At 41.6% G+C, this 13,769-nt stretch overlaps 1 protein-coding gene and 1 long non-coding RNA gene across 5 annotated transcripts in view; one reads left to right on the top strand and one right to left on the bottom strand.

Moving 5' to 3' along the window:
• Positions 1 to 13,769, bottom strand: part of LOC309341599 (uncharacterized protein) — a 166,954-nt gene that overhangs the window by 14,530 nt on the left and 138,655 nt on the right. Inside the window, exon 1 of one of the 4 annotated variants that reach the window (XR_014156399.1) lies at positions 9,265 to 9,425. The exons of 2 other annotated variants lie outside the window; for them this stretch is intronic. The gene's annotated coding sequence lies outside the window, so the exon portion shown is untranslated. Of the gene's footprint in view, positions 1 to 9,257; positions 9,426 to 13,769 lie in introns of those variants that run through there. One more of the 4 variants, XR_014156400.1, reaches the window with a different exon arrangement.
• On the top strand, positions 9,569 to 11,192 carry LOC309342056. Its single transcript, XR_014156692.1, has 2 exons — positions 9,569 to 9,633; positions 10,280 to 11,192. It is a non-coding gene; the product is annotated as an uncharacterized lncRNA (long non-coding RNA).

Below are 13,769 nucleotides of genomic sequence, written 5' to 3' on the forward strand. Positions count from 1 at the left end.
TGTTTGAATGCAGTGCCTTCTGCTCCCTAGCAGGTGATGCGGTGCTACTATTTTTTTAGAAGGCTAAAGCGGGGGAATGATTTTGCTCAGATTGGAGGGGCTTCAGGGGGCAAGGCTTCTGGTTTGCATTAAAGGCCCCTACCTCATCCCTCTCCCCAACAATTTGAGCCCTGAATTGATATCACACTCTTGGCTGCGGTCCTCAGAAGGAGCAGCAAAAGGATTTAAGGACCAGCTGATGGGAAAGAAGTAGCCCTTTCAGGTAGGTAGCTCTACTTACTAGTTGCTAATCCCAAAATTCTTTTCCTACAAACACATTCTTCAGTTTAAGAAACCCTTAGTCCCATTCTAGGGTATTAGCCTTGATTTTAGGAGTTATTTCTCAATTGACTGAGATTATTAGGAATTCTAAACCATTGGTAGTAGTATTGAATGTCCTTAAAGAGATTATATCACATATTTTTAGGCTTCCTTTCAATATTCTGCTATGAAGGCATAGATTTGATACCGGGGGGCAGGGGAGACCCAGCCTTTGGCAATCAAGGAATGGCTAACAGAAATCATGGTTGTCAAAACATGCTCCTGGGATGCAGCTACTGTCTGCTCAATGTGCAGCATGTAACCAAAGTCTTGGATGCTGAAAATGACAGATTAACAGACTTGGAGGAAAAACTAATTCTGCGTATTATATATTGGAACACACAGTGTAAGTATATAAAAATAGAAAGGAATCTTTTCTGTACTTCTCAATTTGCTTAAAAATACATATATTGAAAAGCAATTCCTATTGTACTGCCAAAATCCAAACAACCAAAAGAGGCCCATAAAGGGCATTTTGAATTTAGATTCAGATTTGTATATTTGTTTTAATATTTCCATATGGTATGTTCCTGATCTGTTCTATACTATATCCCCCCTGGCCACCTGAAAAATATGCCACTTTTAATTGGCTAGTGAAGGCTAGTGAAGGGATGGGGATGAAGTCAGTTTAGCCCTAATTTGCACTTTGTGGGAAAAAATATGTGAACCAAAACACAGCTATCCTTCATTTTGAAAGTGTCAAAAATGTGTATATTAGGAGAAAGGGCACAAAAGAGCCGTATTAGTGAAAATAACTTGAAAAAATGTGTATTATTAAGGGAAATTGATTGCAACACAGATGCATATTTAGCAGAACTGAATACAAAATATGTAAAAATTGGGGAAATGTATAATAAAATGCTGACACCAGCTAATGTGGAAATGATGCAAGCTGACCCCAAGATTGGGAAAATGAGAAACTGAGAGAAAGCAAAACTGACAGACTTGCCCATCCCTAGAGTAGATCACAATGGACAAAATGACATCTTTGCACTACTGTAAATTCATTCCGTTTCCCCAAACTAGGCCTGTGTTCCCACACTGAAGAAAGGACTTAAACATTCATTTCATCTCCACCCAGAGGCAAGAGGCAGGCATCTTGCTTGCCACTTTCCTGCTTAGAAAAGGGATACTTATTCTTGTGGGTGATTGATGGCTCAGACAGGCATCTCCCTAAGTTGAGCCATCCATGAAACGAGTTGCCCTCTGGCGTGGCAAACCGCTGCACTGACTTCTGAGGGGGCTGTTTAAATTGGGCGCAATAAGATGTAGTGCAGGCGGTTCATAAAATTCCTATTAAGAATCAGGCCTGACACTTGGTTAAAATTTAGCTAGCTTGCGGAATCCTATTTGCCACTGTTAAAAACACATTAATTATCAGTGCCCTCTCATGCAAGACTACAGTGCATATTATATAGCTCCGGAAACACCCCGCGACAATAATTCCAAGCGTTTTTTTCTTGTCCGCTTGGCTGTGGGAGCTGAAACTTTGCTCAGGCGTTGCAAGCAATTTGGACCTTGTAATGGGGCCCAGCTCACAGATGAAAACTGACAGCCCCATTCTATGGCCAGATCAAAATGGCCGCCCCTTGAACTGCTACTTAGACCAGTGTAAGTCTGGAATTCATGCCTTACGTTAGGCAGAAGATGCAGAAACAAGACAGAGAGTTAAGTCAGATCACCAAACTGATATAAGGTGAAATCCTTTGCACCCACAAAAACAGTGGGAAAGAATACTATGACCCAAATTATGTCCTGTAACTTTCCAGGTTAATGGCATTGCAGACAGATTTTTCCCTCCCTCTGGAAGGAATTAACATGGAATTGAATACTGAGCTTCTGCTAAATACTAATACATTTCCAGGTATGGCTTTTACATTATGTGAAAGATCAGACATAACAAGAAAATTACCAGGTAAGGAAACATCAGGAAAATTGAATAAAGTGTTGTCTGAATGCAGCCTCTCATTTTCTTCCTTTCTTTCTCAGAAGGTGCTCTGAGCAAACAATTCAGCTCCCCCAGAACTGTGCTAGCTGGATCTTTGTCCTTGAGTGCTGCAATCCACTCTGTTTTTACAAGGCAGACACAACACTCCCTCGCTCTATTTCCCACTACAAAAAAAAAAAAAAAACCCTTTGAAGGGCATCTTTGAAACATATTCTTTTGACAGGAGCAGCCAAAGCAAAACATGCCTTGTTTTCCCCAGCTGCCCCTAAAGAGCTAGCTAGAATGGGAGGCACTTCCTTTACATATAAGACCCCATTTATTTGCACTATACATTTAAAGCAGTATCATGTCACTTTAAAGAAGGATCAATTATTTAACAACTCTGAGAATTGTAGCTCTGTAGGGGATATAGGGCCCTTCTAACAATTCTCAGCAACCTCAACAAGCTATAGCCATGTGGCTCTCTGTGGGAAGCCATGACTGTTTAAAGTGGTATGATACTGCTTTAAATGTCTCAAGTGGATGGGGCCTAAGGCATGCTATCCATTTTATTTATACTGACCCTAGAGCTGCTTGGGGTTTTTATAGGTTTCTGTTGCCTCACTGGATTCTTTCCTTTAGTCCCTTAAAAAGGCTTTATTATTATTATGGATTCAATTTTTTAATCCCACTTTTCCTCCCAAAGGAAGGCCAACTGTTGAGCTTCTGTAGAGTTGAAGCAGCTTTTCCTGCTGCTGTTGCTGCTGCTGCTGCTGTTCTAAAAAGTGATACTGATGTGATATTTTGTTTCCTTGAAATCAATAAAAAGGATATCCATAGAAAGTGAAGGGCAAGTCTCTCACTTCTGAATCTCCCCCATGAAGCAACAAAGAGGGAGACGCTAAATAAGTAAAGCTTTTTCTGCTAGGGTTATTTTTGTGTGTGTCATATTGTTGTTCAAGTCACGTGTACCCCCATTCTTCGTCTCTGGAGAAACTGATTCCCGTTGCTAACAATCTAGCATGATTTGGCCTTACCAGGCAACATCACTTTCCAGCCCAGGAGTCACCAGTCTTCTCTATTCCACACGCTGTACCATACAATTCCCATCAGCCCCAGTCCATGTGGCCAAAGGTCAGAGATGATGGAAGCTGTGGTCCAACAATATCCACATTAGCTACCCTGTTCTAGCCAATGAGGAAGTGGCAAAAAAAAAAAAAAAGTCCCACCTTGCTGAGTACAGGTTTCAGCCCAGATTAGTTTGACATAGGCTGAAGCCCAGGCTTATGAAATAACATTTGCAAAACTGAATAAATATAGTTTCTCTAATATAAAGTGCTCATCTTCTCAGTTAACCTTATTCAATTTTGAGCTATTAATTCTTCAGAAGTATTTGTCAAAAAAGCCCAAGGTAAATATTCAATATTCCTAGAAATAATTAGTCTTGAGCTCCATTTCCATTTCTGTTGCTTACACTTTCCAAACTAAATGATTCAGGAAATTCTAAGATAATGTTGCACTTTTTTTTTTTTTTTTTACACTAGACTGTCCCATGGGCAGCAGGAGGGATACACGTAGTCCAATTAAATATAGGTTATATTTACAGGAATATAATTGTTTGCAGCAAGGTGCTCCTCCCACATAATTTTTATGCAGGGAGAGAAGAGACCTGGATGCAAAGAGCCATTTTAATACATTATTTTTATCCTTAGAAAATTATTGGAAAAATTCACCTTGGATAGAAGCCATATTGCATATACAGATTACACTTTAAATAGGAAACCTCCTAAGAAATGATAAATAGCTATACAATATCAAAATATTAAAATAAATTTGCCCTCTATTTCTCAAACACAAACACAGAGTCGCCAACCCTTTTTATACTTTTATGCGGCAAATCAATTCAAGGCTGTAAATGACTCAGAATGAATGCAAATGAAAGACAAAGAGAGCCTTTGTGTTTACATCAAAACATGGAGGTTTAAAGATAATTTTGTTTCAATATACAAGGTCCACATCCTTTTTACAGTCTTTAAAAAAACCACATCCTATGTGCATGTTGCCAACCTACTTGAGGCATGTGTGAATAAGCAAAGGCTAAATACATCAATGGGTTGATGACAAAGGTAGCTATGAACTTAGAAGATTTGCTGAAAGTTTTAAACCAGGGGTGGCTAACCCCTTCCAGATGTTGTTGGACTTCAACTCACAACAGCTTCCATCCAACATGGCAAATAGGGATAGTGAAAGTTGTAGTTCTGCAACATCTGAAGGGGGTAAAAGTTAGCCATTGTCTGCTTTAAGTCTATGAATATTCTGATTTTTTTTTAAAGAAGTTGCCTTTTAGACAATAGACATTTAGTAGTCCCTCAGAAATGTATTGTCTCTCTCTCTCTTTCAAATTTCAGAATTCACCATTAAATTTTGGACGGGATGATGTCACAATAATTAAGTGAGCTTTTATTTATTTAATGTGTGCTGGCTCAAGAGCTAAATTTGAAATACTGCAGTTTCATTGTGATCATTTTGTAATTAGAGCATGTTGTGTCAGTGCGACTAGCATTGTTTTCAGATCTCTCTCTCTCTCTCTCTCTTTGGAAATACACGTGAAATGCTTGCCTTCCTGATTGTCATCACTTTTCCTGAGCTGACAAAAAAATCTACCTCATGCTATGCTCCAGGAGAGCAGCATGGGGGGAAGTGCAGTAAAAATTAGCCATTTCCTTTATTTTTGGAATATTTTTAAAGATCTATCACAGAATGGAAAGACGTGAGAAATCATCAACACAGTATAGCGGCAACTCTTAATATAATTTTAATCAGGACGGTGCTTTAAGTAGCCAATTTAATCACTGTCATCATCAACATCATCAGAGTGATTGAAACCATCATTACGTTGCCTGTTGATTATCTGGAGGTGCTTCTTCCTGCACCATACAAGTTGTTCATTAGAAAAGTCTCAGAGAGGGCGGGAGAAAGTGGCTTACTAGGGCAGCAGGGCATGCCAGGGTCAGTCCTTGCAAGAATAAGAGTGAAGCTGCATACACAGAAAGAGAGACTGTATCTATCTTGATCTGTATATCCATAGTGTGTGTTTGTATATGTGTGTGTGTGTGTGTGTGTGTGTGTGTGTGTGTGTATTTTACATACACACACACACACACACACACACACACACACACACACAGTGGTACCTCGGGTTACAGATGCTTCAGGTTACAGACACCGCTAACCCAGAAATAGTACCTCAGGTTAAGAACTTTGCTTCAGGATGAGAACAGAAATCATGCAGCGGTGGCACAGCGGCAGCAGGAGGTCCCATTAGCTAAAGTGGTGCTTCAGGTTAAGAACCGTTTCAGGTTAAGTACGGACCTCCGGAACGAATTAAGTACTTAACCTGAGGTACCATTGGATAGATAGATAGATAGATAGATAGATAGATAGATAGATAGATAGATAGATAGATAGATAGACAGACTGACTTACATCTTTTGGAAAGTTATTTGTTTGCTCCCTATGCATCTCTTAAGATATTCTAACCAAATGCTGCGTGATGGTTCCTGAGATGATGGAGCAGGTTTTTGTCTATGTTTGGATACAGTTGGGTGCCCTTTTGAATCAAAATGCTGGACTGGTTTTTTTTCTTCCCAAACTGTGTTGATTTTAACCACCATTTTCAAAACTGCAGCGATGTTGCTGGTGTTGATAAATTTAAAATTGAAATATCAACAATTGATTATTTCTATTTTTACAGTGTGTGTGCGCATGTGTGCATGCCAAATGCCTGTTTTGCTGCAGGCATCCAAATGTATAATGTACAATGACAATAAGGATTTTTGTTTTACACTACCTTTCCACCTAACGCTCATGGCGGCTTATGGCAAATCTAACAAAAATATTACCTTAGTACAAAACTCAATGGCATATACCATTAACCCACTATGTCTGCATTTATAGAATAAACAATTCATGGCATGACAAAAATACATAATAATCGGGATATGAAACAAGGTTCTATGAACCAATTTATCACAATATAGCAACAAAGAAAATCAATCACATAAGAAATCATTGCATTAACAGTTCTGTCCTAACCTCTTGGGAGGGGACCTTTCTGGCCACAGTCAAATTGTTCCAGTCCTTTCAGGTCAGGTGAAAATGGGCCAGACAAGGCACAGGAAATTAGGTATTATGGGATGCCATTTCTCTGCTCCATTCCAGCAACATCTACACTGCTTGTTTGCAGCAGAACCATACTTGTGGGCATGATAATAATCTGAGTGGTACCAAAAAAAAAGGTCTATATTTGTCATAATTTTTCCAGTCCTGGCTTTGCTATAAATTGTGTGCATGCCTCATACCATCACCCCCAGAAGAAACCTATCATTCACAGAGGGTGCCATTCCAGACAACAATTGCAAGATGGCTGAGACTCCCATTTTTAAAACACACGTCAGCTAAGCTAGGTTTCTGAGTGCATGGTCAGGAGGGGGAAATGGAAAAGCCATGAGGTTCCCACATACGTTATTATAAGTACTGCCATCTTCCTGGAAGTCAAATGACTTTTGGGCCCTCCACCTTTGTTTGTGGGGGAGGGGGGAGGGAGATTCAACAAAAGTGGACGAGACCTTTATGTACTTCCAAAGGAACACAGCAGGAAAGGTGATATAAAAGGCATCTGGTTGGCTCCTAGAAGAAAAGAATGCTGGACTTGATGGGCTTTTTGTCTGATCCAGCAGAACTCTTCAGATATTCACAAGTGTCCTTCTAGATGAGTTACTGAGAAAGTTTATGTTAACTGTTTTGGGGAGCATCGAAAAGAAAAACAGGGATCTGGCAGGTATGCAGTTGGTTCCCCAGTTAGACCTCTGCTCACCACTCTTCTGTCCAGAAGGTGGCAACATCTACTGCTTGTTTGGTTATTTTAGGGTAGAATTCATCCCAGTGGTAATACTGGAACAACCAGACACCCATTGAATAAGTTGGCCAAGTGACTGCCTTGGAGTGAAAGGGAAAGAAGATGGTTAAGGACTCCAAAGTCTCCTAGAGATGTCAAGGTAGGGGCTGGACCCAAACCAGCTTGAGTGCCTTCAAAAGGAAGGAGAAAGGGTAACAAAAGGGCAAGGGAAGTGAGGTGGAAGAGGCAATAAGTAGAGGCAAGATGGTCAAGGGATAAAAGAAAGGGAAGTGGAACAATGATACATGTGAACAAGGGAATTTTGGAAATGGCACTCATTTGTCCACTCAACTCCTGCCCAGATTTCTGGTCATATTTTCCAGGCACATTCCCACTATTTTGGTAGGCGCATTGCTGAAACATGCATCTTGGGCCAGTATAATATTTTTCTCAGTTGCAACATAATATTTAAGAGGCGGCAATATTGTTGCCAGGGAATGGAGTTGGGAAGATAAGTGCACATTTAACACACCAGAATATATCTCAGGAGCTCACTCGCTCTCACTCTGTCAGGGCAAAGAGGGAGAGAGACAGACAGAGGGGTGGTGGGGAGAAAGTGCCTTTAGCACCCATTATGGAGAGTTCATAAAAGAAATCTTTCATTTTGAACATTGTGCTGAATTCCGCGCACTAAATGAAATTAGTGGAGACTCAGTGTGGGAGTTAAAGATTCAATAATATGTTGGCAGAGGTATCAAGTCTCCCCCACCAGGCAAGATACACACACAGGTCACCACCTACACTTACTGAGCTACTCGTCTGTATCTAAGAATAAATGTTCTCATTAGTGGGTACAAGAAATATTGCAACGCCAGCTATTGGCCTGAGAAGACGGGTAAAGAAATCCCCCTCCCCCCGAGTTTGCAATCGAATCAGTGTAGCATTTCACAATCCCGGTTACATCACACCTTGAAGAGGGGGGAAATTGCCGTTACTACAGTGCCATCATAATGCCGCAGCTGTGCCAAAACCCACTCATTTTTAGTGGGCTTATTCAGATGCCTATTGCCTCCACGGCATGCTTCTGAATGCCCAGGGAGAGCGCTCCTGCGCCCTGGTCCAGCTTGTTTGCTTCCGAAAGGCATTTGGCTGGTCACCCTGAGAGCAGGATGCTGACTTAGATGGGTCTGATCCAGCAGGCCCTTCTTACGTTCTGAGGTTGTGTGGGTAGACATTATCAGCAATGCCAAAGCAAACCCCTTTCCAGCAATGTTTCAACATTCCACATGGAAATATTCACATTCTCCTTTAAATTGCCCTTCTTTCCAGTTGTCCTTGTGTCCTCAATAATGCCATCACAGAATCAGATCATAGCTGTCAACTTTTCCCTTTTCTTGTGAGGAATCCTATTTGGAATAAGAGAATTTCCCTTTAAAAAAGGGAAACGTTGACAGCTATAAATCAGATCTGTTTGGTTATTGGTATTGTGACATTCCATTCAATAAATTTTGTTCAGTCGAACCACCTTTTTCATTTCTGTCAAGCTCTTCATTCCCTTGGAGCAATTTCTCTGGGGATGCAGAATGATGGTGGCAGGATCCAGAACCAATCATGAACGGAGCCAAAGGTTTATAGTCAACTAAATCATATTCAGGGTACATTCACTGGAATTAAAACTTAGCCATGAATTAACCAGGAACGGGGGGGGGGGGGCGCTGTGGCCTAAATCACTGAGCCTCTTGGGCTTGCCAATCGGAAGGTTGGCAGTTCAAATCCCCGCAACAGAGTAAGTGCCCATTTCTCCATCCCAGCTCTTGCCAATATAGCAGTTCAAAAGCACACCAGTGCAAGGAGATAAATAGATACAGCTGTGGCAGGAAGGTAAACAGCGTTTCCGTGCGCTGTGGTTTCTGTCACAGTGTTCCATTGCACCAGAAGAGGTTTAGTCATGCTGGCCACATGACCCAGAAAGCTATCTGTGGACAAATGCCGGCTCCCTCGGCCTGAAAGCGAGATGAACGCTGCACCCCATTGTTGCCTTTCACTGGACTTAACCATCTAGGGGTCCTTTACCTTTTACCTTTTAAATGCCAGCTTCAAGGAGATTGATGGCTTCAGAACGCAATATATCACTCCTACTTGAAAGAGAGGGACTCCCATAGCAACCTTATGCTGATACTGCTTGACTGAACATTGTGGCCTCCTGGTGATGCAGCCTGCTTGAAGGAAGCAGACTGGGCATTGTGACTTCATGATTATGATTACTGCTTTAAGGGGAGGGACTAGCCATTGTGATCTCATTCTGACACTGCTTGACTGAAGGGCAGAGACTGGACATGGTGACATCATGCTGATGCTGCCAGCTCCAAGGACCCAAGGACTATTGTGATCTCATGCTGATTCTCCCCTTCAGTTGTTGTCGGCTGCCTCTCCAAAACCAGCCAAAAATGTTAGGGAATCATAGAATAGTTTAGGCTCAGTTTGATGGGAAAAGAGAATCAGAACTCATATGCAACTGCTATGTCTTTGGGATGCCAGACAATGACTGCCTCTGCCCACTGCTACTGCCAGCTTCAGGGACACGGGTGGCGCTGTGGTCTAAACCACTGAGCCTCTTGGGCTTGCCGATGAGAAGGTCAGAAGTTTGAATCCCCGCGATGAGGTGAGCTCCCATTGCTCTGTCCCAGCTCCTGCCAGCCTAGCAGTTTGAAAGCATGCCAGCGCAAGTAGATAAATAGGTGCTGCTGTGGTGGGAAGGTAAACGGCATTTCCGTGCACTCTGGTTTCCGTCACGGTGTCCCGCTGTGCCAGAAGCGGTTTGGTCATGCTAGCCACATGACTCAGAAAGCTGTTTGTGGACAAATGTCCTCTTCCAATACTTGCATCAAAACACATCTGTCCTTCAAAATCTGAACTGCTCCAAATTTTATGATGCATTCTCCTCCTACAAAGATGGCATACATTAGGAGGGAGTGTGCACAAATATGTCTATGAGCAACAATAATGTTTGACAATGTGTTTTATTAGGGGAAATTGCTAGCAAAAATGCATTAATTACTGTGCATGAAAACCCAGACTTTTTTTTTTTTTTGCAGACTTTTAAAAAATGTGCAAACTGATGTGGAAATCGCTTTAACTGAACTGAAGATGGGGAAAACAAGAGACTGAGAGAGCTATCAAAACTGACATTCTTCGACCCCTATCAGGAGTGAGATATAAATGTCAGAATGAAGATTTTTACTGGAGACAACCACCAGGAAATAAGGACAGCTGGTGTGTAATCATGGAGTCTGGTTCTGCTTCTTAAGTTCACTCTCTATCTGAAGAGCCTCCTTTCTCTCTCATTATTGCAAATGAGAAATGTGCAGCATGATCCTCTGTAAATTTCACAGAGTTCACCTGGACTTACTCTCAAAGCTGTAAGAGCCAGCGATGTCATGTTGGAGCTTCACGTTTGGAGCCCAAGGTAATGTTCTTTTTGTAAAAGAAGTTGTGGGGATTCCCAATTTTGACTGGGGCTAGCTGGAGAAAGGATTAGATCTCCCTCTCTGCAGGTTCTGTTCAAATTGCGGCCTCCACAGATGCTTTCTCTCTCTCTCTCCTCTCACACAGACAACACCTTTACACCAGGAGCTTCAAATGCACAGCTCCAACAAAACATGGGATGGCCTGAATTGTGTTTAGAAATGCAGCCTAAGCTTACCATTCAGGCAGCAGTTGTGGAAACAGTTACTCGTGCCCTGAAGTCTTTATGAAGACGTCAATGACATCAGGAGATAGATGCATGAAAAAGAGGCATGAGGAACCACCTGTAACTGATAGTAGAACTATCCCCCTAAGTTTCACAACCACCATTGTCTTGACTTCACAGATTCCTTCAATTCTTTGTGAACTCTACCTGAACTTTTGTCTGTTGTTGTCAGGAATACCTGGAGTATTATGAGGGACTTTCTAACAGCTTTATTGTGCTCTTCAGTTGGGAATAAACATTTTCCAATATTTTCTCAATGTATGTTCTTGTTCTCTTATTCTATATGTTAGGTGGTTGTTAGGGGATGTCATTTCAGATTTAGGAGAAAAGGGACAAAGTCCCTTAATGAGGTTTTATATATTGAAGCTTAGCGCTCCAGTCCTAAATCCACATACCTGATAAGAATTTTGATCTCCCCGTTTCTCATTTCTCCAAGCTTAAACTCAGTTCTCCACATTTCCACAGCAGCTTGTGATTTTTAAAAACACCATCATGAAAATTTGTCAGCATTTTAACTATTTTCCCCCAATATCCACATTTGTATGCAACTTTGCCTATTTTTTTTGTAAAATCAAATCCCCTCTTATATTGCATTTCTTGTATGTTATTTTTACTGATATGTGCATAGTTGTGCACAATGTACCTTAATGTAGGTATTTTTGCAAACATGGCTGGAGAACAGCAATGCAAAATTCAGAGAAGTACAAATTTTTTGAATGGCAGCTGTTTTGATTTGTGCATTGTTTTGGAAACAGAAAGTTTGCCTTTGTATATGAACAGAATTGAATTTCTCCCGATCCCTATCTGGGAATATGTCCCACTGAGTTCAGTGGAGTTTATTTCTGAACAGACGTGAGCAGCATTGCTGTACTAACACTCAGTGGTAGGCCGTTGTGACATTACTGTATGTATCCTGACAACCACCCAGATGTTGGAGGGCAAACGTCTACAGAAGGCTGCCTGCTCTCCTTGTGTTCGCTCTCTGAGGAAGTTCAAAACCTACTTGGGCATTGTGTTCCCACTTATGCGTCTTGGAAGGGAAGCAAATACCTGGCAAGGGCTCCAGCTCCTGCCTCGTTCGGTGTAAGCTTTCTATACTATCCAACAAAGGGGATTTGGAGTTCACATAAAAAGCAGAGTGTTTTTAAAAAGCAATTAAAATAATTAAAGGCCATTTCAAAATGTTAGTAGCAGTGAATGCTGATACACACACACACATGCACACATGAGGCATCAGTCCTATGCCCAGGTTGCAATTAGTGAAGCTTATTGTCAAAGAGAAAATGCATTTTATTTGAAACAGCGAGAAGAATGTATTAAGGGGAATGCATAAATTGGATTACCACTCAGCTGTTGTGCTAAGGGAAAAACAGATGGCACTCATTCTGTCCATGTAACACAATTATTAAGGACTTTAATGGGCAGCCATATAAGTTTTAATAATTTTTTAATGAAATTTATAAGGCAGTATACCCATCAGAACTAAAATTTTCAGACAAGAAGACAGATCTATTCAATCAAAAGATTTTGCATTGCTTTTTAATCACCACAGAAAGCTGCAATTACAAGAAAATAATGTCTTTCTAAAAATGAAAAGATAATTCTCTCCGTCGGTCTTTCCCACTCTTCCTTCACAAGAAATACTCAACCCCATTAAGGCCTTAAATTCTAAGGAGCTTCTAAAAGAAGATGGATTCTCACTAAAACATTATGTATATTTTATGGCACTATTAACTTCCTCTTTAAGCTCTTTCACAGCAAGCTTTTTCTTTCTATAGAATATGCTGAATTTGAAAGAAGGAGAAAAAAACACCTTAAAAACCCAAACAACCTTTTTTCCCCTCATTACACAAATTGCAAAACAGTTTCATGATTTATAGAACATGATGATAAGAGTTGGCAGCTGATACCAGTTCTTGGGCAAGAAATGAATATACAACACCAAGAGTGTGTACCCACATTTGCACATTTAATGCTTGATGCCTGCAGCATGCAGTGCTGGACACTGTAACCATGGGTGAATCCTTCATCACAGATTTAACAAGTCAGAAATGGCTGAGTACCTGACGTCTCCTCAAATGCTAGCTTTGAATGGAGTCAACCCTATACATGGCTCCAATTTAAGCCCTGTTTCTACGCATGGGGACGCAGGTGGCGCTGTGGATTAAACCACAGAGCCTAGGACTTGCTGATCAGAAGGTCGGCGGTTCGAATCTGTGCAACGGGGTGAGCTCCCATTGCTTGGTCCCTGCTCCTGCCAACCTAGCAGTTTGAAAGCACATCAAAGTGCAAGTAGATAAATAGGTACCACTCCAGCGCGAAGGTAAATGGAGTTTCCGTGTGCTGCTCTGGTTTGCCAGAAGCGGCTTAGTCATGCTGGCCACATGACCCGGAAGCTGTATGCCGGCTCCTTTGGCCAATAAAGCGAGATGAGCACCACAACTTCAGAGTCGGTCACGACTGGACCTAATGGTCAGGGGTCACCTTTACCTTTACCTTTCTATGCATGCTTTCCCATAAGGTCGCCAGGCACACCTTCTCCAAACCTTCACATGTTTTGTGTGCAGGTCGAAAGGGGGCTTGCAAGCTGCATTCCACCTCATCAGGTTATTGGGAGGAAGCTTGCATTGGCAGAGCACAAACGGGGACTTTCAGGGGTAGGGCAAACACAGACTCAGCAGTTGATCATGCCACGGGCTGTTGATACTCACCTGACTTCCAGTTGGTTGTGCTGCTGCTGCTTACTAGGATAGGGAAGTCAGCAAGGTGGAAACACACCTGCAGAGCCAATCTTGTGCTCCTGCTGGTGTTTTTATGACACTGAGCTTGCCGCC

Source organism: Podarcis erhardii, assembly GCF_964252035.2.
Source record: "Podarcis erhardii genome assembly, chromosome: 5".
Classification (NCBI taxonomy): domain Eukaryota; kingdom Metazoa; phylum Chordata; class Lepidosauria; order Squamata; family Lacertidae; genus Podarcis; species Podarcis erhardii.